Consider the following 16,009-nt stretch of genomic DNA (forward strand, 5'->3'; position numbering starts at 1 on the left):
CAGGGTAGCTTGCTGTCTTGGTGCAGAGATTACAAACTTAAAATCAGTTTTTGCAAGAGAAATAGTTTTCCTTTTTATTGTATTCAACTAAACTATTTCAAGTTTTCAATTGGGTTTGAATCTATAGGATACTTCCATTTTGAGTCTAGAGACGAAGATTTTGTCTTGTTTTTGGATGTTAAACGTGGAGAAAGTCTTGGGTGGTTTATTTGGGTTTTACTTTAAAAAGTTAGCAAACGGAGGTTTAGATTTTTGGTGTATTGAGGATGAGTTTGGTTGAGAGAGAAGGAAGAATAGTGAACTTGGTGATTACTGACAGTGAATTGAGAAATTGATGAACTAATGAGTTCGAAATGGAATTAAGAACTGATGATGGATATGGAAGGAAAGTGTGCAGTGCCTATAACCCTGGCGTAGCAGGTCTCTCTGCTATAGATGTTGTTGAAAGTGATTTTAGATGAGAAATGGTGATGTCTGGTGATGATTTGAAGATGAAGTTATTCGATTGTTGATAGTGTGCGGAGCCTATATCTCCGGCGTGGCAGGTTGTTCTACTGCATGACCAGTTGTTTTTGGAAGTGTGATGAGCCTATATCTCCGGCGTGGTAGATTGTTCTGCTACATGACCAGTTATTGTTGATTGTGTGCGGAGCCTATATCTCTGGCATGGTAGATTGTTCTGCTGCATGACCAGTTGTTGTTGGAAGTGTGCGGAGGCTATATCTCCGGCGTGGCAGATTGTTCTGCTACATGACCAGTTGTTGTTGATAGTGTGCGGAGCCTATATCTCCAGCGTGGCAGATTGTTCTGTTGCATGACCAGTTATTGTTGGAAGTGTGTGGGGCCTATATCCCCAGCGTAGCAGATAGTTCTGCTGCATAATTTGTTGTGGTTATTTCCTTCTCTGCTGCAGAAAGTGTGCGGGGCCTATATCCCTGGAGTAGTAGACTCCCTACTACATGAGTGTGCAGAGCACTATATCCCTGGCGTAGCAGAAGAGCTGCTGCATGAGTGTGCAGGGCACTATATCCTTGGCGTGGAAGAAAAGGCTACATCCAGGAGTACGTGTCGGGTTGGCATTTACGGACTGACAAGTAATATCACGAGCCAATAGGACAGTCATTCATCATGTGCATCTACTATGTGTTTTATTTGCTTTGCCTAATTGCATCTCTTGCCTAAAGGAATAATATTCTTATTTGCTAGTTGTTCTACTTGCTGTATATGTATATTATTTGTGTTTTACTTGCTTGCATTAATTGTGATTGTCTAGTGCTGAGGAGGTTAGGTAGGCGGTGGCGATGGCATCGCATGGAGGTTAGCGTGGTGAAGGCTGTGGGATACAGCGGTGTGATTAGTATTAGTTAGAATTTCCCTAAGTTTAGATAACCCTCTTTATGGTTTATGGCTTAATTTATTTATTTTGTTCTAAGCTTGAATATTCGTATGTGATGTGAAGTTCTAGGATTGCCTTCAGCATTCTGGAGCCTTACATCTTACATTGTTGGGCACTGTTACCCTACTGAGAACCTCCGGTTCTCATTCCATACTTTGTTGTTATTTTTCAGATGCAGGTCGTAATCTACTTCAGTGAGATTGCGGATATGGTGATAGAGCGGAGTATCGTTCGTTCCTTGTTTATTTCTATTTTACTTTCGTCATAGTATTCTCTCACCTTTTGTATATTTATCTTTATGGCCTTAGAGGCTTATTTGAGAGATAGGTTGTATAAGCTATTTTAATTCTAAAACTCTGTATCTTTCTATTTGTAACTAGTCGGCTTAAACTCCGCAAGCTGTGGCTAGTTCTCTATGAATATTATATTATTATGTTTATATATGTTTTATTCTCTTATACCTATACCTTGTATCTTATGCGTTAGCTTCATGTGAGCGTTTCATGCTTTTGTAATTCTGTCTTTGAGCTTAATCCTTCATCGGGCTTCTAGAATATATTATTCCCTTCTATATATAAATATGTATAAGCCTTAGGACTGTCGTAACCTCTGATTAACCTTTGCTTTACGGCTAAAGGTAAGGCTTAGGGTAATTAAGGTGTTACATTTAGTGGTATCAGAGCGGTTCGTCCTCGTGAGCCTGAGAGATGGACCGATTGTGCTTCGTTGCACACTCTGGGTCATTTTTCTTTCATGCTATTTAGGTTATCTACTTGATATGCATAGCATGCTTGTTTGTGAATGCCTTTGGGAATAATCTAAGCACTGATGCTTGACATATCGAGACTGATCACCTTGATATCGATTGTTTGGTGTGAAAAAGAAACCCGAATGGCAACTCACAGATGAGGTCGATCACGTTAACGGAGAGGTAGTGAGGATGGCTAACCTGCCCTGTATGTTACGTGTAAACCCCGGTTAAATTAGTAGATAATTAGTTAATAAATTAGTTTTTAATAAGGAGGATTAGAAATGCAAATATTATATCAAAATAGGGTAGAGCTCATCGAAACGAGAATTTTGACACTAATTTTGAAGAAAACGGTCCAAGAATGGACCGAAAGGACCGAACCGGTTGAACCGGACCCGAACCGGGCTGTCGGTTCAACCGGACCAGCCCTATTAAATGAACCCAGCTTTGTCTTCTCCCTCATTATTGCAGCAACGAAGCTTTCAGCTTCCAGGGAGAAGAGAAATGAGAAATATCCCGTAACCCTTAACGTAAATTTTCGATCCCCGTAACTTCTCCGTCCGAGCTCCAATCGCCGCACCTTTTGGAACCACGCGTTCACCGCGTCGAGCTCTACATTTCTATCGGAACAATTTCATAGGTAACTTGTTTAATCACTCTCAGCTTCATCTTCCCCCAATTTTTGAATTTTAAGTGGGAATATTAAATTTCTTTGATTTTTGATGTTTTAGGATCCAATTAGCTTGAGAGAAACGTTCACTCTTGCTTATGTGAAGCTTGGGTAAGGTGAGGATACGATAATTCTATTTTAATTTCATTAAATTTGAGCTTTGAGTATTAAATTGGGTATATATGTATTATGAATGTGTATTAGGTTGAAAATAAATAATTGGAGCTTGAAATTGTGAATACTGAAACTTGGAGGAAGCGGATTAGTTGAGTTTTGAGGGGCTGTCTTGGTTTTGAATAAATAGCTTTGGTCGTTACGTGGAAATCAGCTAAGGTATGGTTTAGGTTTCTTGCATTTAATATATAATGTTCTGTGAAAACTTAGGCTAGACGGCCATAGGATAAGTTGGAATGCAGGTGTATGTTTAATGTTTAGTAATTTGTTGATGAATATATTTGGTTGAAGTTTATTGGATAATTAGTTATTAATCTTGGATGGTGAATGTTATTGTTGATGAACATGGTTGGTTTAGTGCTAATGATTTGGTGAATTATTGATTTGAGATATTACGTGTTAGAAGCCTAGGGTTAGTGAACTATGATCCTTAGTTGAATTTTGGTTGTTGGATTTGAATATTGTATGAATATAATTGTTAATCTGAAGTAGATTTATTGTGGTGACTGTTATGATGATGAGGAAGGGTATGTTGAATTGAAAAGAAAGCAGGTTTGGACCCGAAAAGGGTGGCAAAGTCCGAGTTTTAGAGGAGATGCTACCGAAATTTTATAAAAATTAGAGATTTTGTTTATATGATTATTTAAAAAGATTTAGATTTAAAGGTTATATGGTTTGATTTTGAGTTATTCAGAAAATGAGCATGTTTTAAGTTTAGTTCATTTGGAAAAGAATGAATTATGTTTTGAATTGGAACTATTGATGGACGGAATGAGAGGTGTGATAATGAAGGATAATGATTGAATATGATTGACGTATAATAATGAATGAGATGTGATTGAGAATGATGTGGATGTTGATGAATTTTAATTGAATTATTTATATGGCTTATGAATTTGAATAATCTGAGATACGAGATTCCCTGGATTAAGTGCCGTGGCTTGCCACCACGTGTACCAGGTTGAAAACTCGATACTCTGTTGACCCTACGACGTAAGTGTGACCGGGCACTATATAAATTCCCGGGAATGTTACCCCCATTGAGCAATATTGATTATTTGAGAAAAATCTATGCATAGACTCTTGGGGATGCATGTCGGGAGACAGTCTAAGGACAATTCAGACTTGTCGGGTTGGCTGGATAACCGACAGATGAGCCTCATCAGCCATAGGACAGGCATGCATCATATGCATATTACTTGAATTACTTGCTTGTGCTCTAATTGGGTGTGCCTATCTGTATTTGTCATGCTAAATGTGTATTTGTTACCTGCAGTAGTTGTAACTTTCTTGTGTTTGCCTCTATCTGTTTATTTGTCTGTGAAAATGCATGATGGAATTGGAGGTATGGAGGAATGGCAGTATAGGACTTAGATTTAAGGTTAAGTTAAGTTAGGATTAAATATTTTTAGGAAACCACCTTTTATGGCTTCTGTTTAATACTTTAAGCTCTACAATCTGAGTGTCGGCGTTCTAGGATTGCCTCTGGCATTCCCAGGACCTTATATTATGTGTGTGGCACCTTTACCATACTGAGAACCTCCGATTCTCATTCCATACTATGTTGTTGATTTTCAGATGCAGGTCGGGAGCCATCTCGTTAGTCGTCTGGACTCTTAAAGCGGAGGGGTTACTGGATAGTGTTGTTGTATAGTTTTGCTGTACAGTGATGTATATATATGTACTTAGCTTTCTCTCCACATAACTTGTCCTTTTTGATCCTCTTAGAGGTTTATGGAGAGGCAGGATTGTGTGTATGTACTTTTGGGTTTTGGATATGTATGTATATGTGTGTAAATATTCTCCGGCCAGTCTTGACTTCGCAGGCTGAGTTAGGAGCTTGTTATTTTGTATCTTTGACACTCTATTCCTACTTCTGTTATCTTATGTTTGACAGTTACAGTTTTCTTAGCATGCAAGTTAACTCGTTCCTTGAGCGTTGCGCTTTTATCTCGCGATTTTTATTTCCCCTATCCTTCAAGGCTCCTAGCATATTATAACTCTTCTGCTATTATATGTACTTATTTTATTTTAGAGGTCGTAATACCACATCACCTCTGTTTTACGACTTAAGCGTAAATCTTTGTGTGGTAGGGTGTTACATTATGGTATCAGAGCAGTTCGTTCCTATAGAGCCTGAAAGACGGACTGATTGTGCTTCTGTGCATTCTCTGTATATGTGTGTATGTGCTATTAGGATATCTGATTGATATATATGGCATAAACATTTGTGAGCATGCATTTGGAACTTAAGGTATTAGACCTGCGATATTGAGACTGATCAACTTAATATCACTTGTTTGGTGTGTATAGGGACCAGATGTCGACTCGCGGACGCGGTCGCGGGCGAGGTAGAGGTAGGACAGGCACCGTTACTCCTGCGTCCATATGGACTGATCCAGTAGACTTTATGGATGCCCTGGGAAATATGGCTGCAGCTATGCAGGCAACAGCTGAGGCATTGGGTAATCATGGGAACAATAATGATGAGGACGGTCCTATGACACTTGCTACATTTCTGAAAGTTCGCCCTCCGACTTTTAGGGGAACCTCAAATCCCACTGACGCAGATAATTGGATTCAAGCTATGGAAAGGGCGTTACAGGCACAACAGATTCCTGAAGAGCAATGGGTTGAATTTGGGACTTATCAGTTGCAAGGTGAAGCTCAGTATTGGTGGCAGGGAACACGACGTATCCTGCAGCCTGATGGTGCTGCGATTCCTTGGGAGGTTTTCCGGACAGAGTTCTATAAGAAATACTTTCCTAATTCAGCTAGAAATGCCAAGGAACTTGAATTAATGCAGTTAAAGCAGGGACAAATGACTGTTGCTGAGTATACCAGTAAATTTGAGGAGTTATGTCGCTTTTCTCGTATCTGTCAAGGTGCACCTGAAGATTTTGCTGAATGGAAGTGTATTAAATATGAGGGAGGTCTTCGGAGCGATAATCTGAGCTTCGTTGCCCCAATAGAGATTAGGGTGTTTTCTGAATTGGTGAATAAGAGTAGGGTGGCTGAGGATTGTGTGAGGAAGGCGGCAGCAGAGAAAGGGAGTTTGAGGATGCCTTTTCAGAGGCCTTCAGGGAGGAACTTTGCTCCGAGAGGTAGGAATTTCAAGCGTGAAGGCTTTGTTCCGCAGCAGACTCAGGGTCAAGGTAATTATAGAAGGCCGAATATTACTGCTAATCAAGGAAAAAGGTTTGGAAAGCAGCCACAGCAGGATCTGAATTGTCAGAAGTGTGGAAAATATCATCCTGGAGTTCCGTGTAGATTAGGACTTGGGGTGTGCTATTCCTGTGGACAGCTCGGGCATATAGCCAGTAATTGCCCTGAGAAGAAGAAGTATGAGACTGGTAGGGTGCAACAGCCGGGGAGAGTATACACTACTTCTACCATTGGTGCTGAGGGATCTGAGACACTTATTAGAGGTAATTATGAAATGGCTGGTAAAATCTTGAATGCTTTATTTGATTCAGGAGCAAGTCATTCATTTATTGCATTTGAAAAGGCCCATGAATTAAGATTGAGAATGATGGTTTTAGGTTATGATTTGAAAGTATATAATGCTACTCATGAAGCTATGGTGACTAGGATAGAATGTCCACAAGTTCCTTTTCGAGTGCAACAGCGTGAATTTGTGCATGATTTGATTTGTTTGCCTATGACTGGTCTTGATCTCATTTTGGGATTGGATTGGTTATCCAAGAATCATGTTTTACTTGATTGTTCTGAGAAGTCAGTACAGTTTATGCCAGAAGGGTCAGAAGCACCGGTTGTGGTGAATAGTTACTATTTGAACTCTATGATAGTAAACTGTTCTGGAACCGAATGTCAGGGTATTATGTTATTAATTGCGGGAGTATCAGGTGATGATCAGAGTTTAGAGCAGATTCTGGTTGTATGTGAATTTCCAGATGTGTTTCCGGATGATATTAATGAATTCCCACCTAACCGAGACGTTGAATTTGCAATTGAGTTGGTACCTGGATCCGGTCCAATTTCAATTACTCATTATAGGATGTCGCCTTTAGAAATGGCTGAACTGAAGGCTCAGCTGGAAGATCTGTTGGGTAAGCATTTTATCCGACCAAGTGTTTCTCCGTGGGGAGCGCCAGTGTTACTGGTAAAGAAGAAGGATGGGAGTATGCGGCTGTGTGTCGATTATCGGCAATTGAATAAGATCACTGTGAAGAATAAATATCCGTTGCCTAGAATCGATGATCTAATGGATTAGTTACAGGGTGCCGGTGTGTTTTCTAAGATTGACCTGCGATCCGGATATCATCAGATAAGGGTTAGAGACGAGGATATTCCGAAAACTGCTTTCAGGACCCGTTATGGTCATTATGAGTATACAGTGATGTCTTTTGGGTTAACTAATGCCCCAGCAGTATTTATGGATTATATGAACAGGATTTTTCGACCGTATCTGGACAAGTTTGTTATTGTCTTCATTGATGACATTCTTGTTTATTCTAAGACTGAAGAGGAACATGCTGATCATTTGCGAACTGTGCTGCAAATTCTGAGAGACAGGAAGTTATATGCTAAGCTATCTAAATGTGAGTTCTAGAAGAGTGAAGTGAAGTTTCTCGGCCACGTGGTGAGTAACAAGGGGATAGTTGTGGATCCTGCTAAGGTGGAAGCAGTGATGAATTGGGAGCGACCAACTTCAGTGACAGAGATCAGGAGTTTCTTAGGTTTGGCGGGGTATTATCGCAGATTCATTAAGGGATTTTCACAGCTCGCCTTACCTTTAACTAAGTTGACTAGGAAGGATACACCTTTTATCTGGACTCCGGAATGTGAAGAGAGTTTCCAGGCATTGAAGCACAGGTTGACTACTGCACCTGTATTGGTATTACCTGAACCAAGTGAATCGTTTGAAGTTATTGTGATGCATCTCTGAAAGGGTTAGGGTGTGTTCTGATGCAGCACCAGAATGTTGTAGCACACGCCTCACGGCAGTTAAGGCCGCATGAGATGAACTACCCGACACATGATTTAGAACTTGCTGCTGTTGTGTTTGCTTTAAAGATTTGGAGGCACTATCTCTATGGTGTTAAGTTTCATGTTTTCTCAGACCATAAGAGTTTGAAGTATCTTTTTGAGCAGAAAGAATTGAATATATTTCAGAGGAGATGGATGGAACTTCTGAAAGATTATGATTTTGAATTGAATTATCATCCAGGAAAAGCGAATGTTGTAGCGGACGCTTTGAGTCGGAAGTCTTTATATGCAGCTTGGATGATGCTACGAAAGGAAGAGTTACTGAAGGAATTCCAAGGTTTGAATTTGGGAGTTAGAGAAGAATCTGGAATCCTGTGTTTGAGTCAGTTGCAAATTTCAAGTGATTTTAAATCAGAACTTCTGAAGGCTCATCAAGATAGTGAAGCGTTACGTAAGGTATTACCAGCAGTTGAACAGGGAAAACAGTGGAGAATGTCAGAAGGTCATGATGGTTTATGGAGGTTCAAGAACCGGATTATTGTGCCTGATGTTGGAGATCTACGACAAAGTATCTTGAAGGAAGCTCACAAGAGCGGGTTTTCAATTCACCCAGGGAGCACTAAAATGTATCAGGATCTGAAAGCGATGTTCTGGTGGCCAGGTATGAAGAATGATGTGGCATTGCATGTATCTAAATGTTTAACGTGTCAGAAGGTTAAGATTGAGCATCAGAGACCATCAGGGACCCTTCAGCCTTTAGAGATTCCACAATGGAAATGGGAGAGTATCGCAATGGATTTTGTGATAGGGTTGCCTAGAACCCGATCAGGTTATGACGCTATTTGGGTGGTTGTAGATCGATTGACGAAATCAGCTCACTTTCTTCCTATCCGAATAAGTTGCACAATAGAGGAATTGGCTCGAATGTATATCAAAGAGATTGTCAGATTACATGGTGTGCCCTCTACTATTATATCTGATAGAGATCCCCGTTTTACATCAAGATTCTGGGGAGCTTTTTAGCGTGCATTTGGGACTCAGTTAAGCTTGAGTACTGCGTATCACCCTCAGACAGATGGTCAGTCAGAAAGAACTATTCAGACCTTAGAAGATATGCTAAGGGCTTGTGTTTTGGACCAGCCTGCGAGCTGGGATCGGTATATGCCATTAATAGAATTTGCTTATAATAATAGCTATCATGCGAGCATCGGAATGGCTCCATATGAGGCTCTGTATGGCAGGAAACGTCAGTCTCCGTTGTGTTGGTATGAAACTGGAGAAAAGAGTTTATTAGGGCCTGAGATGATAGCCGAAATGACTGAACAGATAAAGAAGATTCGTAGTCGAATGCTTATAGCCCAGAGCCGCCAGAAGAGCTATGCTGATCAGAGGCGAAAGCCTTTGGAATTCGAAGAAGGAGAACATGTCTTTCTGAAAGTTACACCAACCACTGGAGTGGGAAGAGCTATTAAGACCAAGAAACTGAATCCTCGTTATATTGGACCGTTTGAGATTCTGAAGAGAATTGGACCAGTGGCTTACAGAATTGCCTTACCGCCGTACCTTTCGAATTTGCACGATGTATTTCATGTATCACAGCTTCGGAAGTATACTCCTGATGCAAGTCATGTTCTAGAACCAGAACCAATCCAAGTGAGAGAAGATCTAACACTCCCAGTAATTCCGGTGAGGATTGATGACACCAGTGTTAAACGATTACGAGGAAGGGAAGTATCATTGGTAAAAGTAGCTTGGAGACGAGCTGGTATCGAGGAACATACCTGGGAACTCGAATCAGATATGCGAAAGGACTATCCACATCTCTTTTCAGGTAACTATATTTGAATTTTGAGGGCAAAATTCTTTATTAGGTGGGTAGGATGTAAACCCCGGTTAAATTAGTAGATAATTAGTTAATAAATTAGTTTTTAATAAGAAGGATTAGAAATGCAAATATTATATCAAAATAGGGTAGAGCTCATCGAAACGGGAATTTTGACACTAATTTTGAAGAAAACGGTCCAAGAATGGACCGAAAGGACCGAACTGGTTGAACCGGACCCGAACCGGGCTGTCGGTTCAACCGGACCAGCCCTATTAAATGAACCCAGCTTTGTCTTCTCCCTCATTACTGCAGCAACGAAGCTTTCAGCTTCCAGGGAGAAGAGAAACGAGAAATATCCCGTAACCCTAACGTAAATTTCCGATCCCCGTAACTTCTCCGTCCGAGCTCCAATCGCCGCACCGTTTGTGGCCACGCGTTCACCGCGTCGAGCTCTACATTTCTATCGGAACAATTTCATAGGTAACTTGTTTAATCACTCTCAGCTTCATCTTCCCCCAATTTTCGAATTTTAAGTGGGAATATTAAATTTCTTTGATTTCTGATGTTTTAGGATCCAATTAGCTTGAGAGAAACGTTCACTCTTGCTTATGTGAAGCTTGGGTAAGGTGAGGATACGATAATTCTATTTTAATTTCATTAAATTTGAGCTTTGAATATTAAATTGGGTATATATGTATTATGAATGTGTATTAGGTTGAAAATAAATAATTGGAGCTTGAAATTGTGAATACTGGAACTTGGAGGAAGCGGATTAGTTGAGTTTTGAGGGGCTGTCTTGGTTTTGAATAAATAGCTTTGGTCGTTACGTGGAAATCAGCTAAGGTATGGTTTAGGTTTCTTGCATTTAATATATAATGTTCTGTGAAAATTTAGGCTAGACGGCCATAGGATAAGTTGGAATGCAGGTGTATGTTTAATGTTTAGTAATTTGTTGATGAATATATTTGGTTGAAGTTTATTGGATAATTAGTTATTAATCTTGGATGGTGAATGTTATTGTTGATGAACATGGTTGGTTTAGTGCTAATGATTTGGTGAATTATTGATTTGAGATATTACGTGTTAGAAGCCTAGGGTTAGTGAACTATGATCCTTAGTTGAATTTTGGTTGTTGGATTTGAATATTGTATGAATATAATTATTAATCTGAAGTAGATTTATTGTGGTGACTGTTATGATGATGAGGAAGGGTATGTTGAATTGAAAAGAAAGCAGGTTTGGACCCGAAAAGGGTGGCAAAGTCCGAGTTTTAGAGGAGATGCTGCCGAAATTTTATAAAAATTAGAGATTTTGTTTATATGATTATTTAAAAAGATTTAGATTTAAAGGTTATATGGTTTGATTTTGAGTTATTAAGAAAATGAGCATGTTTTAAGTTTAGTTCATTTGGAAAAGAATGAATTATGTTTTGAATTGGAACTATTGATGGACGGAATGAGAGGTGTGATAATGAAGGATAATGATTGAATATGATTGACGTATAATGATGAATGAGATGTGATTGAGAATGATGTGGATGTTGATGAATTTTAATTGAATTATTTATATGGCTTATGAATTTGAATAATCTGAGATACGAGATTCCCTAGATTAAGTGCCGTGGCTTGCCACCACGTGTACCAGGTTGAAAACTCGATACTCTGTTGACCCTACGACGTAAGTGTGACCGGGCACTATATAAATTCCCGGGAATGTTACCCCCATTGAGCAATATTGATTATTTGAGAAAAATCTATGCATAGACTCTTGGGGATGCACGTCGGGAGACAGTCTAAGGACAATTCAGACTTGTCGGGTTGGCTGGATAACCGACAGATGAGCCTCATCAGCCATAGGACAGGCATGCATCATATGCATATTACTTGAATTACTTGCTTGTGCTCTAATTGGGTGTGCCTATCTGTATTTGTCATGCTAAATGTGTATTTGTTACCTGCAGTAGTTGTAACTTTCTTGTGTTTGCCTTTATCTGTTTATTTGTCTGTGAAAATGCATGATGGAATTGGAGGTATGGAGGAATGGCAGTATAGGACTTAGATTTAAGGTTAAGTTAAGTTAGGATTAAATATTTTTAGGAAACCACCTTTTATGGCTTCTGTTTAATACTTTAAGCTCTACAATCTGAGTGTCGGCGTTCTAGGATTGCCTCTGGCATTCCCAGGACCTTATATATTATGTGTGTGGCACCTTTACCATACTGAGAACCTCCGGTTCTCATTCCATAAACCGGAGCCATCCTTATCCTATGTTGTTGATTTTCAGATGCAGGTCGGGAGCCATCTCGTTAGTCGTCTGGACTCTTAAAGCGGAGGGGTTACTGGATAGTGTTGTTGTATAGTTTTGCTGTACAGTGATGTATATATATGTACTTAGCTTTCTCTCCGCATAACTTGTCCTTTTTGATCCTCTTAGAGGTTTATGGAGAGGCAGGATTGTCTGTATGTACTTTTGGGTTTTGGATATGTATGTATATATGTGTAAATATTCTCCAGCCAGTCTTGACTTCGCAGGCTGAGTTAGGAGCTTGTTATTTTGTATCTTTGACACTCTATTCCTACTTCTGTTATCTTATGTTTGACAGTTACAGTTTTCTTAGCATGCAAGTTAACTCGTTCCTTGAGCGTTGCGCTTTTATCTCGCGATTTTTATTTCCCCTATCCTTCAAGGCTCCTAGCATATTATAACTCTTCTGCTATTATATGTACTTATTTTATTTTAGAGGTCGTAATACCACATCACCTCTGTTTTACGACTTAAGCGTAAATCTTTGTGTGGTAGGGTGTTACATTACGAGCTCAGCATGTTTCGAAAAACCATTTTGTGGAGATTGCGGCATATCAGTTGATGGGGGCAGCTCCGAAACTAGTGGCAATGGAAGTAACGATTGACGCTTTTGCGGTTTTTCATTAAGATTTTTTATTTATAAACGGTATAGTTTAGATTCTTGTTGAAAAAGTTTTAAAGCTTAGAATGATTTTGAAAATTTGGTTTGGAACTTGGCTTGAATGATTTGGTTTTGAAAGTAAGTCAGAATTTTTTATTTGATGATACGATTTAAAAGAAAAAGTGAGTTTTAAGATTTTCTTGATTTGTGATTTTGGTTTATAATTTATCTTATCAACAAGGGATTCAACTGAAATTAGGATTTAAGGATTTTAAATGAATTTAAGAAAATTATGCTTCAAAGTAATTAATTTAAGAGTAAATGATTGTTTAGTCTTTTGAAAAAGGTTTGATATTGATCTTATTTTGAATGTTTTGGAAAATTGTTACAAAGATCGGTATTTGTTTTAAGGAAAATTTTGGATTCTTAACGATGATAATCAGAGTGACGCAGCGGAAAGCAAGGGGGAAACATCGACACAGTAGGGCGCCTTGATAGGGATATGTCGCGTAACTCGGATTTTCGAGGGCGAAAATCTTTTTAAGGAGGGGAGGATGTAAGAACCCGAGTTTTTCACGCAAAACCGTTTTAATAAAATAATTTTAGTGTCTGGAATAGATTCAAAATTTCGAAATTTTAATTTCAAAATAAAAAGGTGAAATTTAGTTTCAGTGAATTTTTCTGAGTCAGAAAATGTATTTTCTGCGAAAGACCGAGAACCGGCAGCCGAACTGGTTGAACCGGTTTAAGCCTGTCCGGTACTGTGTTTTGAGAAAAATAAGATTTTTGAAAATTGATTTATTATTTTAAAAAGGACAAAAATAATTTATAATTTAAAACCGGGAACTAATCTTAAAGGTTTTGACCCAAAGTGTGTCAAACAGGCTAAAAACACTAACGGGTTAGACCGGTCCCAAGGTCCAACATATATAAGCTCACTTAATGAGCTTTTTAGCCCATTTCTTCCCCAAAAGAAAGAGGGGTGCGGTTATGAGAGAAGAGAGGAAGAAGGGAGTGGTTACTATTCACCTCCACCTTTCGGGAGCCATAACTTTTGATCCGGAGCTCCGCTTGACGAGTCGTTTGCGGCCACACGAAGCTCTTGACCAGCTCTTCCTTTCTATTCGAAGAAATCTGGTAACATCTCACGTCTCCATTCCTAGTTTCCAGCCCTAGATTCTGTGTGATTTTATGTTTGGTTTTTGAGTAGATTTTGTGGTTTTGCTTGTTTAGGTGATCTCTAGTAACGAGTAATTATTGGATTTTAACCATAATCTCATTGAATAAGGTAAGATTTCACTAAACCCTTATGTTTAGTTATTTTGTGTATCTTAGATTTTGATTTTGGGTGGTATATGTGTTGTTAGTTTGAGCTTTGGTGTTGTTGGAGTTAATTGAGGCTTTGGATCAAGTTTGGTGGCTTCGTTTTGGTGTTTTGGTGCGTTTGGGAATCGGCCAAGGTATGATTTCGGTTTCCTTTATGTAATATGTAATGTTTCTGGACACTTAGGCTAGTTGACCCTAAGATAGGTTGAATGGTGTGATTGTATGGCTAATGGTTCATAAATGTATGCTTGAAGATTATTTGGATGTTGTATGAATGGGTTTGAATATGATGATACATATGATGATTATTGATGAGTTATGTTGGTGAGTGTTGAGATTGGGAGGTGAATATTGATGATGATAATTTATATTGATGAATAATGAGAATTTTAAGAATTTAAGGTGATGAGTTAATGTAAAATGTTTATGGTGATTTGGAATGAAGGATGTTGATGATTATAATGTTTGATGACATATATTGATGATGATTTTTTTTATTGTTGGTTATTGTGGTTGTTGAGGTTGTTGTTGATTGATTAGAGTTGACGAAAGTGTTGGTGGAAGATTGATTTTGGTATCACATAATTGAGGTTTGGTGGTTAGAAATTGTATAATATGATATAAAGGATAGATTATGATAGAAATTGGAGTTTGAAGTGGTTTTGGTGTGTTTTTGGTTGAAATATTTTGAAAGTTGAGGTTTGGCAAAATTCTGCATAATCCATTTTCTGGCAGCAGTTTCGGACGCTTTTTGAGAACGATCTAACTATCACAATTGAATGGGTTTAATTTTTCTCAAATCTTTGTGATGTGTATAAAAATATTGAAAACTTTGGTTAAAGTTTAAAGGTTGAATAAGGAGATATAAATTTTTGAAGTTTGCTACTTTAGAACTGATTTTCTGCTGCTACATAATCAAACCAGCAACTTTCCAAGCCTATATCTCCGAATCCTGACCATAATTTTGAGTGGGACCAAAAGGACATTGAGACTTGGACTTTTTTCTTGTTTTTGTCAAAATTTCAGACTATTATAAATTTTATATAAGGAGTTGTGCTCGTTTAAAAAATAGAGCTCTTAGCTATTTTGACAGCAAAACTAGTTTTTGAAAGTAAAGTTGTAATCAGTATAACTCTCTCCAGAAAAATGACTTTTCTATGAGACTTTGACTGATGTAAAGATATATGAGTCTAGTTTATTTTTGAAAAATTTCAGATACATAAAATGAAAATATGATTTTTGGTGGATTTTCTAAGAACAGGGTAGCTTGTTGTCTTGGTGCAAAGATTACAAACTTAAAATCAGTTTTTGCAAGAGAAATGATTTTTCTTTTTATTGTATTTAACTAAACTATTTCAACTGGGTTTGAATCTATAGGATACTTCCATTTTGAGTCTAGAGACGGAGATTTTGGCTTGTTATTGGATATTAAACGTGGAGAATGTCTTGGGTGGTTTATTTGGGTTTTACTTTAAAAAGTTAGCAAACGGAGGTTTAGGTTTTTGGTGTATTGAGGATGAGTTTGGTTGAGAGAGAAGGAAGAATAGTGAACTTGGTGATTACTGACAGTGAATTGAGAAATTGATGAACTAATGAGTTCGAAATGGAATTAAGAACTGATGATGGATATGGAAGGAAAGTGTGCAGGGCCTATAACCCTGGCATAGCAGGTTTCTCTGCTGCATGATTAGATGTTGTTGAAAGTAATTTGAGATGAGAAATGGTGATGTCTGGTGATGATTTGAGGATGAAGTTATTGGATTGGTTCTAGTGTGCGGAGCCTATATCTTCGGCGTGACAGATTGTTCTGCTGCATGACCAGTTGTTGTTAGAAGTGTGCGGAGCCTATATCTCCGGCATGGCAGATTGTTCTGCTGCATGAACAGTTGTTGTTGATAGTGTTCGGAGCCTATATCTCCGGTGTGGCAGATTGTTCTGCTGCATGACCAGGTGTTGTTGGAAGTATGCGGGGCCTATATCCCAGCGTAGCAGATAGTTCTACTGCATGATTT

Source organism: Arachis ipaensis, chromosome B9 (genome assembly GCF_059453495.1).
Source record: "Arachis ipaensis isolate K30076 ecotype BB chromosome B9, ASM5945349v1, whole genome shotgun sequence".
In the NCBI taxonomy this organism is placed as follows: domain Eukaryota; kingdom Viridiplantae; phylum Streptophyta; class Magnoliopsida; order Fabales; family Fabaceae; genus Arachis; species Arachis ipaensis.